We start from the raw sequence: 13,926 nt of genomic DNA on the forward strand, positions 1-13,926 counted from the left end.
GAACGAAGAGTTGTGAAACACTAAGCTGTCCAAAATGTCAATGCTTTCATCTTTTGAATCTAAGTTTGATGAGCCAAGTGATGTTATAAAATGAGCTGAAGAGATGCAACAAAAATTTGGGGATAGCATAAATAGTTCTTCTCAAGTATTAGTACTATTTAGGTGCTAACTCTCTTTTACTCAAAACGATTTAGTGGAACTAAAGATTTGGGAAATATTGGCACCTTAACGAAGGTTCATATTCTCAAAGAAGTATGAACATTTAGTAGAGTTGAAGTAAATACCATGGAATTATTTTGCCTTAACAACCATAATTAATTTTGGGGATCCAACATATAGTTGTTTCATGTTTGGTTCGTGTGATTTATTGCTAACCATAAAATAATATCAAGTTATGGTTATCATGCCTTAAAAAGAAAGAGAAATTGTTTATTTCTTCAACCCTAAGCAAACAACAAATAATTTTGTCAAAGTTTTTAGAAATTGTCTATACCACAGATATATAAAAGCATATAAAAGTTAAGGGTGTGGAGGAGAATGTGTGATTTGATTATCTAATAACGATGACATAAACTTACATTGATGAAGACAAAGGTCTCACTCTCTTGGGATTATGTATCTATAGAGTAGTGATTTTTCCTAAGGCAGAGGGTTATGTTGATGGAAAAGTGATCATGTTATTTTTTTGACATAGAACGAGGAGCCAATCCTATTATACCTTTATTGGTAGAAACTTTTCCATCCCTTAACTATTGTAGAAATAAAGGTGAAGCAAAATTGAATTGTTATGTTCCGTTATTATATATTTGGATACACAGCCATGTCAAATTTTCGACAGAGTTTAAGTGTGTAAGGGTAGATTTCAGTAGTCCATGGAATTTAATGTGAAATACAGTTAGTGAGTTTGGTATAGTAATTTGAGATCCAACATATCCAAGGAAGAAGATTTGAGTGTCTTTCTTTGCAACAATGAATTCTGGAAATATCATATGGAAGGCTCGATGGATGCCTTTCACAATTTACAAGAGTTTGACTTCAAACGATCTTGAAGATTGTCATAAGAAAACGTCGAGCAGTATGTGCATGGAAATTTGTGAGGAAGACAAAAGACAAAGGATATTGTGAAGGAGTTACCAGTGGATATGAGGCATGAAAGGCAATCAGAAGGAAGAATATAATAGATTTTACCTTAGGGTGGTAGTTGAAAGGGTAGAGGAGACAAACTTTTAAAAAAAGGGTGGTAGTTGAAAGGGTAGAGGAGACAAACTTTAAAGAACCAAATCAATTGGTCGAGAAGAGCATAAAATTAGAAGAGAAAAATTGACTGTTAAAGCAAGAGAGCAAGAGACTTCATAAGGAGAAAATTCAATGGATGGACCATGCAACTTATTTGTAGAAAGAACTCAAAAGATAAGGATTTTTTAAGAAATGAAGATAAGTTAGGAAAGAGTTTTGTGGTGTTAGATAAAGAGATGAGACTAATAAATAAAGAAAATAGAAATTTAAAAAATGAAAAGGCAACATTATAGGCAACGGTAGAGTTGCAAGATGAATACATTAAAGGTTTAGAAAGTGGAAATGAATATTTTCTCGAGCTTGTCAATGATTTGAATACATCAATTAGAAAACGGAAAACACAGATAATATAATTGGAAGCACACAATCATTCTCTACGTCAAACTGTTGATAGGCTACATGTGAAGATGGCCGACCACTCTGAAGAATATGAGATATTGAAAAATTATGCTGATTCCTTACACTATCAACTTATTGCATTTTCAAAATTTTAGTAAGAAGATAGTGTAGGAATATGAGTTCTTGAAGACAAATTACATGTAAATGAAGGTCGATTATGATTTGCAAATGAGAGATTTCTAGGTGCTAGTGGAACGTGTAGATCAGACGATTGAATTTCTCAGAATGGTGTCTAGAAGAGCAAATGTTTTTCAGAATGGACAACTAATTTAAGAGTTAATTTTTTCTCAATGCAACCTCATGCAGATGATTTGAATAAATTCTTGAAGATGATATGCAGAGAACTCGAACATTTTAGTCATTTTTATTAATTGTTTGTTTTGGTTTTACTATTAAACGACAAAAAGAGTGTTTTTCATTGCATTTTACTAGTTTCTAGTTTTTTCTTTTATTTTGTCAAGTTTTTTTTTCTTTTCTTATTGTATTTAAACTTCGTATACTAAGATTTGTTTTTTTCTCTATCTATCTCTCTTTTTCTCTTTTACTTTAAAGTCTTCAAAATTGTCAAAGGAAAACATAACTCATCCTACTCCATTTTGCCATCCTTACATTACAATGTATAAATTAAAATTTGAATCATGGAAGAACAAGATAAAAACGTGGATAAAATGAGACAAGAGATTAATAATCTTGGGGAACAAGTTTGAAAAATACTATAATTGTTTTCAACGAGAAAAGGAAAAGTTGTTGTAGATACAACACAATCAAGCAATTTAGTTCAAGACACCGATGATCTCATTTATCCTTCAGGATTTATGCCATGCCACATGAATGATTCGTAGTCTCAAACTACTCAACACTATGTTGCTATGAACCTACTCTTTGTTGTTACACCTCCTATCCTAGATATAGAATAATTGGAAGCTTAGGCTAAAATTTAAGACATGGGACAAAATGAGAACACTCCAACTAAGTAAAAACTAGATGTTTTGGAAGAAAGGTTCCAAGCAATTGAAGGGACTGGCACTTATGGAAATATAGATGCAACACAATTTTGTTTGGTGTCAGGCTTGATAATTCCAACAAAGTTTAAAGTTCCCAAATTTGATAAATATGATGGACCATTGTGTCCACGGAGTCATCTTATAATATACTGTAGAAAGATGGCAGCGTATATTGGTAATGATAAATTGTTAATCCATTTCTTTCATGATAGCTTCATTAGTCCAACTACTCGGTGGTATATTCAATTAGATAATACATACATTCATGTTTTGAAGGACTTAGCTGATGCATTTCTAAAGCAATACAAACATAATATTGATATAACTCTAAATCGGTTAGACTTGCAAAAAATGAGAAGAAAAGTTTAGAAAACTTCAAAGAATATGCATAATGATGGAAAGACAAGGTCACCGATGTTCAAGCACCATTAACGGACAAAGAAATGACATCTAAGTTTATGAATACTTTGTGGCTCCATTCTATGATCGAATGATTGGTAATGCAACAACCAATTTTTCTAACATTATTATTATTGGTGAAAGAATTGAATATGGGATAAAGCATGAGAGGTTAGTAGAGGCTACAACTGAATATGATAAAATTAAGAAAGAAACAACATCTAAGAAGAAAGAAGGAAAGGTTCATGCAATTGTTTTTACTAATTTAGGAAGCACAAATCGATTTTTGGCAGAGAAAACATGAGCAAAATTTTTCATCATATATCACAATGTTTCTCATAACAGCTATGTACCAGCTCACACCTTCTCTGAAACTCCAAAACCTATTAACTTAAATTCTCTTCGACCATTTGTACAGGATCAAGATAGCAAGGCCAGATACATGGTGATCTAATTCCTATGACTTACACAGAGCTTTTACCCCAGCTAATTCAAAATCGATCGGTAGTTCCTATTTCAATGATCTATATACAACCTCCTTATCCAAAATGGTACAATTTAAATGCTCGATGTGATTATCATGCTGGAGGAGCAGGACACTCAACTGAAAATTGTTTGACTTTGAAAAGGAAGGTGCAATCTTTAATTAATGTTGGATGATTAAGCTCAAGCTAGTAAGAAGCCGAATGTCAGCAACAATCATGAAAATTCAAAAGTGAATGTGTGGATTGATGGAAACTGAGACATGCACAGCGGAAGAAAGAATCAAAACTTTACTTTAATTGCATCAAACTTATTAGTGATTAACATGCAATATAAACTACCATAATTAAATGAATTAAGGTTAGAAGAGGTCATACCTTTGTAGTTTCCCGATTCCTCGATAGTCTCCTCACGAACTCGAACTAGGACCTCTACTAGATTTGATATGCTATTCTCCAGACTTAGAATCGGATGGTAGGACCCGGTATGTGAAGAAAATTTAGTGAGAGATGGTATTTAGAAGTGTGAATTTAGGTTTGAACTTTGGGAGATAAATTTGATTTGGAAGAATTTTGAATTTTTTAAATAACAAACTTTTTTTTTTCAAAAAATTCTCAAATATTTGACAAATGATCTTTAAATAACTTAATTACATGCAATTATTGCATGTAATTAGTTCACCCAAATTCAATACTTCACTTTCCACTTACAATTAGCGGAATTAAGCCCCATTCCAATTTCTCTTAGTGGGCTTGGTATCATCACCATGAGGTTCCACTTATCCCACTAAGATTTAATAGGATTATCCAACAAAATGTTGGATTTTTCCTTTAACTTTAGTTGAGGGGCAAAATGGTCATTTGACTATTCTAGTTAAAGTCAAAAGTCAACATTTTGACTTTGTACCATTTTGTCTATCTTGACTAATTCTGACCTCCTAAGCATGAATTCCGCATTTATTTTTTCAAAATTCAAATCACATTTGAATATAAAGCTGGTCAAAGTTTGACTTTTCAAAGTCAAAAGTCAACATTTTGACTTTTTACAACTTTGATCATTTCCATTAATTTTGAGCTTCTGAATATGAATATGTATTCATGTTTTTAATACTTAAATCGCATCTAACATAAAGCTCTAACTAAAAACAATAACCGATGACCATATCACATATACTTGTCAGTTTTTCTCTCTTGACCTAATTCGAACAATTTGAATTATTCCAACATATCATTCTAAGTTAATTTTGTATGAGCTAGCAGGGCAACCTAATGGACCTATAGATCATGGACTCAATGATCCGTGATTAAATGTCTAAACCCTTTTACACCAAGTTAATCAACATTCATTAACTATAACGGGTCATTCAACTAAAGTCCCATAGTTGCCCCCTCAGTATAGATATATTTTTGTCCATCTGATATAACCATGATTAGTAAGTTAATCCTTCACAGGTTGTTTGTAACCTCGTCAAAATACCTTTTTTCCTCGAAACTACATCTTATTCCTTAAGTCCCATTGATTCACTATTGAACAATAGATTTAAGGTCCAACCAATAAACCGAATCTCTCTTAGGCCAATGAGAGGGTGGGGCCTCTTGTTCAAGACTTGGATTCAGTCCTTAAGGGAAAAACCTTTCTACTAACCCTAAAGTGAGTAGGAGTGAATTTCGTCTTGCACCCTATTTCCCTAGCCATCCACTTTATTGTTTGACTTTAGCTACCCATTTTTGTCCACGACTTTACTAGCCCATTTTTGTCAATATTTTCCCTCCTACCCTATTTTTTACTTAGTTTTTAAAATTTTGATACTAAAAAAAATTCAAAAATGGATCCAATAAAATACATTATTGAGAAACCGTCATTATCTGAGAAGATTGCAAAATGGTAAATTTTGTTGTCCGAGTATGATATTGTTTACCATACTAAAAAAACAATAAACGAAAGAGCACTTGTCGATCATTTCACTGTCCGACCAGTAGCATATTATGAGTCTATAAATGTTGATTATGGATGAAAAGGATGCTACAGATCATGAGACATGGATTGTGCTTTTCGATGGTGCCTCAAATTAGTTGGAACATGGGGTTGGAGTTGTACTACTTTCTCCCAAAGAAAAAATCTTCCCCCAAATAGCCAAAATTATATTTTGAGTGCACTCACAGTATCACTGAGTATAAAGCCTATGTTATGGAACTTCAAGTAACTTGCGACATGAGTATTAAAAAATTGAAAGTTTTAGGTAACTCATTGTTAGTAATATATCAAGTCAAAGAATGGGAACAAGAGATGCTAAATTAGTGCCTTACAGCCAATATCTCAAAATTTTGAGAAAATTTCATTTGACCATGTTCATAGGGACGACAATTGAATGACAAATGCATTAGCCACCTTGTCAGTGATGTTTAATCTTAATCTTGAATGTGAAATTTATCCAATCTAAATTACTAAGTGAGATGCACCAGCATATTGCATGAATATTAAAAATGATAACAAGCCATGGATATTTTGACATAAAGTAGTACATAAAGTGTAGAGAATATCCGTATGGAGCTTCAGAGAATGACAAACGCATAATAATAAGGTTGGCCACAAACGTTTTCTTAAGTGGCAAAGTTCTTTATGAAAGAAACCGAGATGAAGGACAAAATGCTTAAGAAGTGTAATCTTTGGGTAATCTCGATGCTGGTTCGATTGAGATTAGTAGAAGAGAAAGAAAATTAGAGAAATCTCGAGCATGAGTCTGGCTGAGATTGAAGGTCAAAGAGAAAATTTGAAGGATCTTGAGACTATCTTAGGGATGTGTCAGCCGAGACTGAAGACTGGAAAAGGTTTAATTGGTAAATTTAGGATGATCTCAAACCTATTTCGATCAAGAACATTATAATTTAATTGTTTAGTGGAGCTGGAATCCAAGTGTTTTAAGCAGATTTCATGCATTTTATGGCTAAGTAGGAGCTGACGAGATTTAAAAATTTAAGAGATGACTAATCCAATTTACGATTAATATAAGTAAGAGAAGAGGTTAAAAGTAAAGGCGTGTTATGCTGTTATGGAGGTTTCCAACGAGAAGAGGGTTTGGGCAAAGCATTCTGAGCTAAAGGGAAACCTAGTAATATGAATGATTTTCAAAGAAAAAGAAAAGTTTTCTAAAGCTCTTTCTTCAATTGAATCATGTTATGTATGCATAATAGAAAACAATTGTTACAATTATGCATATTTACGATGAGCAGTAATTTCTGTAAAGCATGTTTTATGAAGGTAAAGTTATGTGATCCAGAGTATGTTTTATGCGATTGTATTGTTTGCTTTGTTTGAGAGTAAACCATTAGTCTTATTCCTATCAATGAGTTAAATATTACATGCACATAATGAGTCAAGGCAACCATAGAGTGAGCGGACCACATGATGGTGATAGACTAACCAATGCGATTGTGTTAGTGGCCAGAGCAACGAGAAATGAATCAGTGAAATCTTAGGAGCACTACAAGAAATTCATTATTCAGTAACAAAGTTAGTGACACAAGTAATTTTTGTCAGTAAAGGTTGGTTTTTAGCGAAGCAAAAAAAACATCACAAAAGATTATTATTAGCAACACGTTTTTAATCCGCGCCACTAAAAGAATTAGTAACATCTCACTAATTAAATAGTTTTAGCAACAAACTTAAATGTTGCTAAAACTTAACAAATTTTCCTTCCTCAATTTTCCTCCAAATTTTCATTAGAAATTATTAAAATATAATTTTATTTTTATTTTCCCTTTCTTCATTAACTTCTCCACGAAAGAACCCCAAAAGCACTCCAAACCTAACCCAATTTTCTCCATCTTTACATCTTTTCTTCTTAACGACGGAGACCCATGGCGATGTCGAAGCTAAACGTTTAGAAGACAGTGATCCACACTCGTTTTCTCATTGATGGTGACCCACACTCATTTTAAGGGTATCAACTTTAGATATCTACGTATACCAAACAATCACCTATGCTTTTGTTCCAATTTATTTGATGTCTGTGTTTCCTATGCTTTAGTTCCACCTATATTTCTACGTTTAATTTTTTTTCTTGGTGTTGGTGTGATTCAAAAAATTTCTTCAAACTTGCATGGTTACTAAAGTAGCTAGTAAAAAATAAAAGTCCCGATCAGCGGATTTCCATTGGACTGACAATGGATATGATAGATTTTTTTCTCTTTTGAGCTACCTGTGGTATATTTCTGGAGATGCTTATGGCTCTTGTACTACATCAACTAATATAGAAAGTACTTGTTGAAGATTATAATTATTTTCCAAAATTTATACATCTCCCCCAATTTTTGTTTAATTATCCTACTACGATCTTCTGGGTTACGTTATCGTTGTTCGTAGGCTTTCTTTTTCTTAGGAGAGGTTATTCATTGCTTTATGCCTCCTGAGTATGCTAAAGGACTTCCTCTTGGAGTAATGCAATTTTTATGGGAGTATTGCATGAAGAATCAAATTTGAATCTATATCATTGGACATGGATTTTTCTATATCTTTTCATTATTTATGTGGATCTTTTAGAACTGACATGGCGGCACTCTTACTGTTCCTTATTTTGTTTCTTATCTTTTCCATGTAATGGTAAGATAAGCCTTGTAAGAACTTCATTGATTCATTAATTGCTTTTTAGAAAGAATATGTTGCAGCAACTAAACTTGTTAAAATGAAATTCCCCATCTTTGCAGGTAGAACAAAATATAGAGGAAATGATTTAAGCCATAGGTTTGACAACATTCTCCCCTACAAAAAGGATTCTAGAGGGCAACATGTACCTTATGATAATGAAGTCACATGTTTCTTTCTTTTTTATGTTTCATTTTTTACTCTTTTTTTTAAAAAAATTAAGGAATTGTAGAAAGCTAGGTTCTCAACACACGTGCACACTTATGTTTAAAAGAATATATGAACTACACAATTCTTTTACATGTTGTAATAGCAAAGTTCTTCCCTAATTTCTTTCATTTTGTAATTGAAATTACAGAGTATAGCTCATCTTGGTCACTCAATTGGCATAAATATATTGTCACAGCTCTTGTATGGTATTCTCAAGTTATTTTGAACTAGTTCCAACAAAGGAAGGGTAGGAAGTGATTATGTGATAGAATTATGTATTGAGGGACAAATTTTTATTTGAAGTCCTTGCAAAGTATGTTTATGAGATTTTTCTCACGGAAAAATGGTTCTATGATACTAACGATTCTTTTCCTAAGAGAGTACTTCTTGTTTATTTGTTTAATAAGAGATTACTTCCAATGGACGATTCTATTAGTTCTTGAGCCTTACTTCTAGTTTTTAGGTTTGAAGGCCTTATGTGCTATAATATTTGTATGACTTGAGTTCTTTATTCTACACCCAGTTATCTTTTCATGAGTTTTCAATTTTGATAGACCCTTTTCCCCCTCATTTTTTCAATTTAATTAGTTTGATATAAAGTGTCATATTAGAATAATATGCACAAACATGGTATATTGTGAATTGATATGACTATTCTGCAGTTATGATAGTCTAAATTAGTTCTTGTGATGATTTTGGTACTTATGATTAAAACGTTATGGAGTGTCATTATGATTTTGGTACTTAATGAAGACATGCCCTCCCTCCTTCTCATTGTTTTAGAATGGTTGAGTTTTCAACTTACTCATGCCCCTTTCCCCCTACTCATAGTTTTAGAATGTTTAAGCTTCATCCATTTGAGTAGTGACATTATGGTTTGAAGTGCTAAGTTTCGTTTATTGAGTTCAATCATATTGAATTTGTTGCTTTTGATGTAGACATGCCTCATTTCCTCATTATGGTTTGTTGCTTTTGCTTTAGACATGTCCTCCCCCCTTCCCCCCTTTTAGAATGTTGAAGTTTTATCCATTTGAGTAGTGTCATATTTAAAGTGCCTAAGTTTCATTTTTGTTTACATGTTTTACTTATTTATTCTGTTATGTCACGCATTTCAAATTTGACGCATGAATGTTCTTCTATACAAGATTTTGATGTTGACTTCGGATGAATATGAAGAGTTTTTTGTTTGTATCTTATAATTTTGTTAGGAAAGATCATTTTCATATGATTTCAAGACTTGTAGGAATTTTTTGTTATGCACATTACTTTTGCACAAATGTAACTTGAAGTAACTTCATGGCTAAAACTTTAGAACTAACTTTGGACATCCATTTATTTGATGTAACTTCATATTTATAACTTAGGTTGACATTGCTTGAACTATTTATGAAATTATTGAAGTTTCTTAACATATATTTCTTGTGATAAAGTTGGTGTTATTGCATGTTGCCTAGTGATAGTTCTTAAAATTATTATATTTGACAATTTATAATAGGATTATATAATAAATTGGCCATTATTTTTTTATATAGTAAAATACTTTTAATGGCAGTTTCAATAACGTCACAAAAGAATTGGTTTTCTAAAAAAACTGTAGGAATTTTTAGTGGCACACTTCAATACGTTGCAAAAGATATTTGTAACAATCCAAAACTAATCTTTTTAAGCAACAACATTATTTGTCACTAAAACATCACCTTTAGTGGCGAGTGCAATACGTCACTATAAAAATAAATAGTGAATAACATATGTTACTAAAACTAAGCTTTTAGTAACGCGAAAATGTCACTAAAAGTATATCTTTTGCAGCGCATAATTCTTACGTCGTTAAAACTTTTAGCTATGTGGATTTAGCGACAATCCTAGCGACGAATGGCTCTGCATCGTTAATACTTTTAGCGATGTGTTTTTGCGTTTTAGTGACCTTTTTGGTACACCACTAAAAACGCAATTTCTTGTAGTAGAGATGTTAATGATGATGCAGTCATCATAGTAATCTATACATGGGAATGATTCATGTTTTTGGCAAAAGGAATAGTGGAAGACTAATATGTGTTTTATGTTTTAGTGAAATGAGGCATTGAGAGTCTGTATATGGAAAGGAAAATGTACTTGTTGATTAAATTTTATTCCCAAAAAGGTTTTCAAAGTATCACTGACTAAGTCATCGACTTATGTTTTAAGTTTTCTCCTTCCTCAGGTTGTAAGGCATTAAGGCCGGTTAAGAAGATAAGCTAGCAGACCAGGCGTTTGAAGGTTGAAGGCTATGAAGGTGTTTAAGATTTATTTGTTAAGCTCTTGTATTAAGGAAGTTTGTTTTGTGATTGTAAAACTTATAAGTTTAAGTTAATAAAAGTGTAAGTTGTGTTTGCTTCCGCGGTGTTATGGTTGTGTCCTTTATCGTTTAGTAATTTTAAAGGATTTCGAGTGTTCTGGTTTTTCACATTAAAGGCGCCACGATTGCTCAAGTTGTGTCATGTTCTGTATTGCAAGGTTAAGGATGCATGCGTGGCGGTATGCGATAGTTTCATAGTGTTGAAAGAGGTTAGGGGTATTTGTATTTCTAGAAAACTTAGGTTTAGTTCTTAGAATGTTATTACCATATGTGTAAACTTCCTCTTACCTCCTCTCTTGGTACTCCTATTCCAAGCATTGTTGTGATTTTTTTTTTTTATGCTTTCTTATAATATTTATCAAATATATGTTATCAAACTATAGTAAACAACCACGAATCCATCAGTCTAGTATTTTATCTTTTGTTAATTAACAAGGATTCGGTACAACTTATTATATTTGCAAACCAAGTAAAAACTATGATTTTCTTTTATTAAGACTTAAGGAAATATAGGTGTCTACAAGTCCAGGAAAAGTTTTCTACGATTGTGAGTTTCCACAATTGGAAGTATACATCCTAAAAGGATTCACGTTTTGTGAAGCCTAAGACTAAGACAAATTTTGGTCTTTACAACATAGTGTAGTTTTTCGCAGTTTTGATTTGTTTGTTTGATACGAAGGGTGGTGAATTTCGCAGCTCAAAAAGCTTTCATGATACATATGTCTTATTTTATCCTATGACCATGCTAATCAATTGTTAATAGGATTGGTAAAATGGAGTAGTGAGCTATTTATTTCTTTGAAAAGCACAATATTTTATTTTAAAATTAAATTTTAACTCAGTTTAAAAGTAAGATGAGTCCATTATTTATCAAACCTATCCCTGGAGCTAAGGTTGATGTCTTTTCAAGTTTAGTTAAATTAAGCCCAAATCTGAAGTTGAGGCTGAAGTCTGTCTATCAGGTCCATTATTTAATTATCAACCTTAGCTTTGGAACTAAGGTTGATGTCTTTTCAAATTTGGTTAAATCAAGCCCAAATTGAAAGTTGAGGTCGAAGCCTATCTATCTAGTCCATTATTTATCAAACCTAGCCTTGGAGTTAAGTTTGATATCCTTGAGCATTTGATAGTTTTTTTCTTTCTCTTTCTAAAAAATATCTAAAAAATAAAAAAAAAAAGTTCAAACCCACATACCTTATCTATTTCTTTGTCCACCTTTAAATATTTTTACAAGGGAGGAAGCTGTAGATATCATAGTTTGTCCTTTATATTTATATGTATTTACTTTATTTTATAGGGTTTTTCAAAAATAGAAAAAATCGACAAAATATTTACATTCCATAGAACCAAACCACTAAAAGACAAAACTTATTACACTTGATTCTTCTATGAAGCGTAAATATTTTGCCAAATATTTTATTTTTGACAATTTCTCTTATTTTATTTTTATAAAAGAAAATTGGATTTGAATTTAACTTTTTTTTTAAAAAAAAACATTAATAAGAAAAGAAAAAAAAAAAGAAAAAAGCTTAACTTATCCTAATCTCACGATTCTCCCTCTCTAATTTCTCTCAACTACTTCTTTCATATCTCTCTCCACTTTCTCTCCCACATTTTTTTCTTCCCCTCTTCATCATTCTCCCATTTTCTCCACACTGAGAACGACCCCTCCGCTTTCTCCCTACTCTAAAATAACTAACTCATTGCCCTATAAATAAAGAACCCAAGAGGAGATAAAATCGAGGGATGTAGGTGAAGTTTGGCTTTTTTCACTTTAAAAAAATCTTTTGCTCAATTTGCTTTCAATTGGGAGGGTTGGAAACAAAATAAACACCAATTTTTTAATGGCTCTTATGCCACCTAGAATTATCTATTCATTTCTTCTTAGACGTGAATTGAGAACCACGGGACATGAATAAAAAACCAAATAAAAACTTTATTTTGTGAACCTTTGTAAATTTTTTTAAAATATAAAATTTGGTAACCATTTTTATGGGTGTTGTAGGGTACTAACAACTTTCTACATACAAATGACTCCCAAACCTAAATCTAAATTTACGTAAACCATTGGTTTTTTTTGTGACTAATCACACCTTAGTATAGTTGGTGGCAATCTCGAACTCCTTTATTTTAAGATTAAATAATGAGGATGTTGGCTGCTGAGCATCTTGATCACGTTGTAACAATGTCGATAGAGAAAAGATTGATCTTTGTGGAAAAAAGGAATTGAGACATAATTAAACTCACTTTCAAAACGTCAAGTTTTTCAATTAGTAGTCCAAACACCAGAAGATTTCAAGCCTATGGGATATAAATAGGTGTTTGTGACAAAAAGAAAGGAAGATAATGAAGTCACAAGATATAAAGCAAGGCTAGCTAATTGCACAAGGTTTTTTACATTACAAAGACTAGGTATTTGTTAGAATTTATGTCTTAAAACTCGTAGTTTGTAGTTTAAAATTATATTCTATTCAATAAACTGGTTATTGAGGAATTATTAGCGAAAATAGAATACTATAATCTTGAATCCAATAAACTAAGGTCTTGAGGCTATCTAGTGTAGACTTGAACTTTATGTAGAGACATAAACATGGATCAACTTTGAGTTTATAGCCTAAATGGTCTATACTGTATGAATAAGGTTGGACGACTTATTCCTGGAATGCGGCTTATTCTGTAGTTAGACAAACGATGTGATCCTGAATCGTTCATGTAGAGACATAGGAGTGAGGGCATCCTATGTAAGCATGAAACCATGAAATAGTCACTTTTAAGTTATAACATCGTTGAATATATAAATTGATTATTTCGATTATGATGACCTAGGTAACTTAATCTTAATCCTGAACTAACTATGAACTTTTATTTACATGAAATTATCCTTAGATCTGCATAGGTGAGGGCAGCTCAACGACGCTGACCCAATAAGCCTCTCATTTCAAGGATAAGATTGGGTGGATGGCTAAGAACATAAGGTGCAAGATGGAATTCACTCCTACCTACTTTAGTGTTAGTAGATATGTTGTTTCTTGAAAGACTGAATCCGAGTCTTGAACAAGGGATCCCACCCTCTCATTGACTCGAGAGGAATTCAGTTTATAGGTTGGACCTTAAACCAATTGTTCAATAGTAGATTAGTGTGACTTAAGGAACAAAATG

The 13,926-nt window shown here is 32.3% G+C and overlaps 1 long non-coding RNA gene across 1 annotated transcript; it reads left to right on the forward strand.

Annotated features, from left to right (window-relative positions):
• Positions 1–7,331: 7,331 nt before the first annotated feature.
• Positions 7,332–8,641, forward strand: LOC103486000 (uncharacterized). The gene is made up of 2 exons (XR_536971.2): positions 7,332–7,521; positions 8,285–8,641. It is a non-coding gene; the product is annotated as an uncharacterized LOC103486000 (long non-coding RNA).
• Positions 8,642–13,926: the final 5,285 nt, after the last annotated feature.

Source organism: Cucumis melo, chromosome 8 (genome assembly GCF_025177605.1).
Source record: "Cucumis melo cultivar AY chromosome 8, USDA_Cmelo_AY_1.0, whole genome shotgun sequence".
NCBI lineage: Eukaryota > Viridiplantae > Streptophyta > Magnoliopsida > Cucurbitales > Cucurbitaceae > Cucumis > Cucumis melo.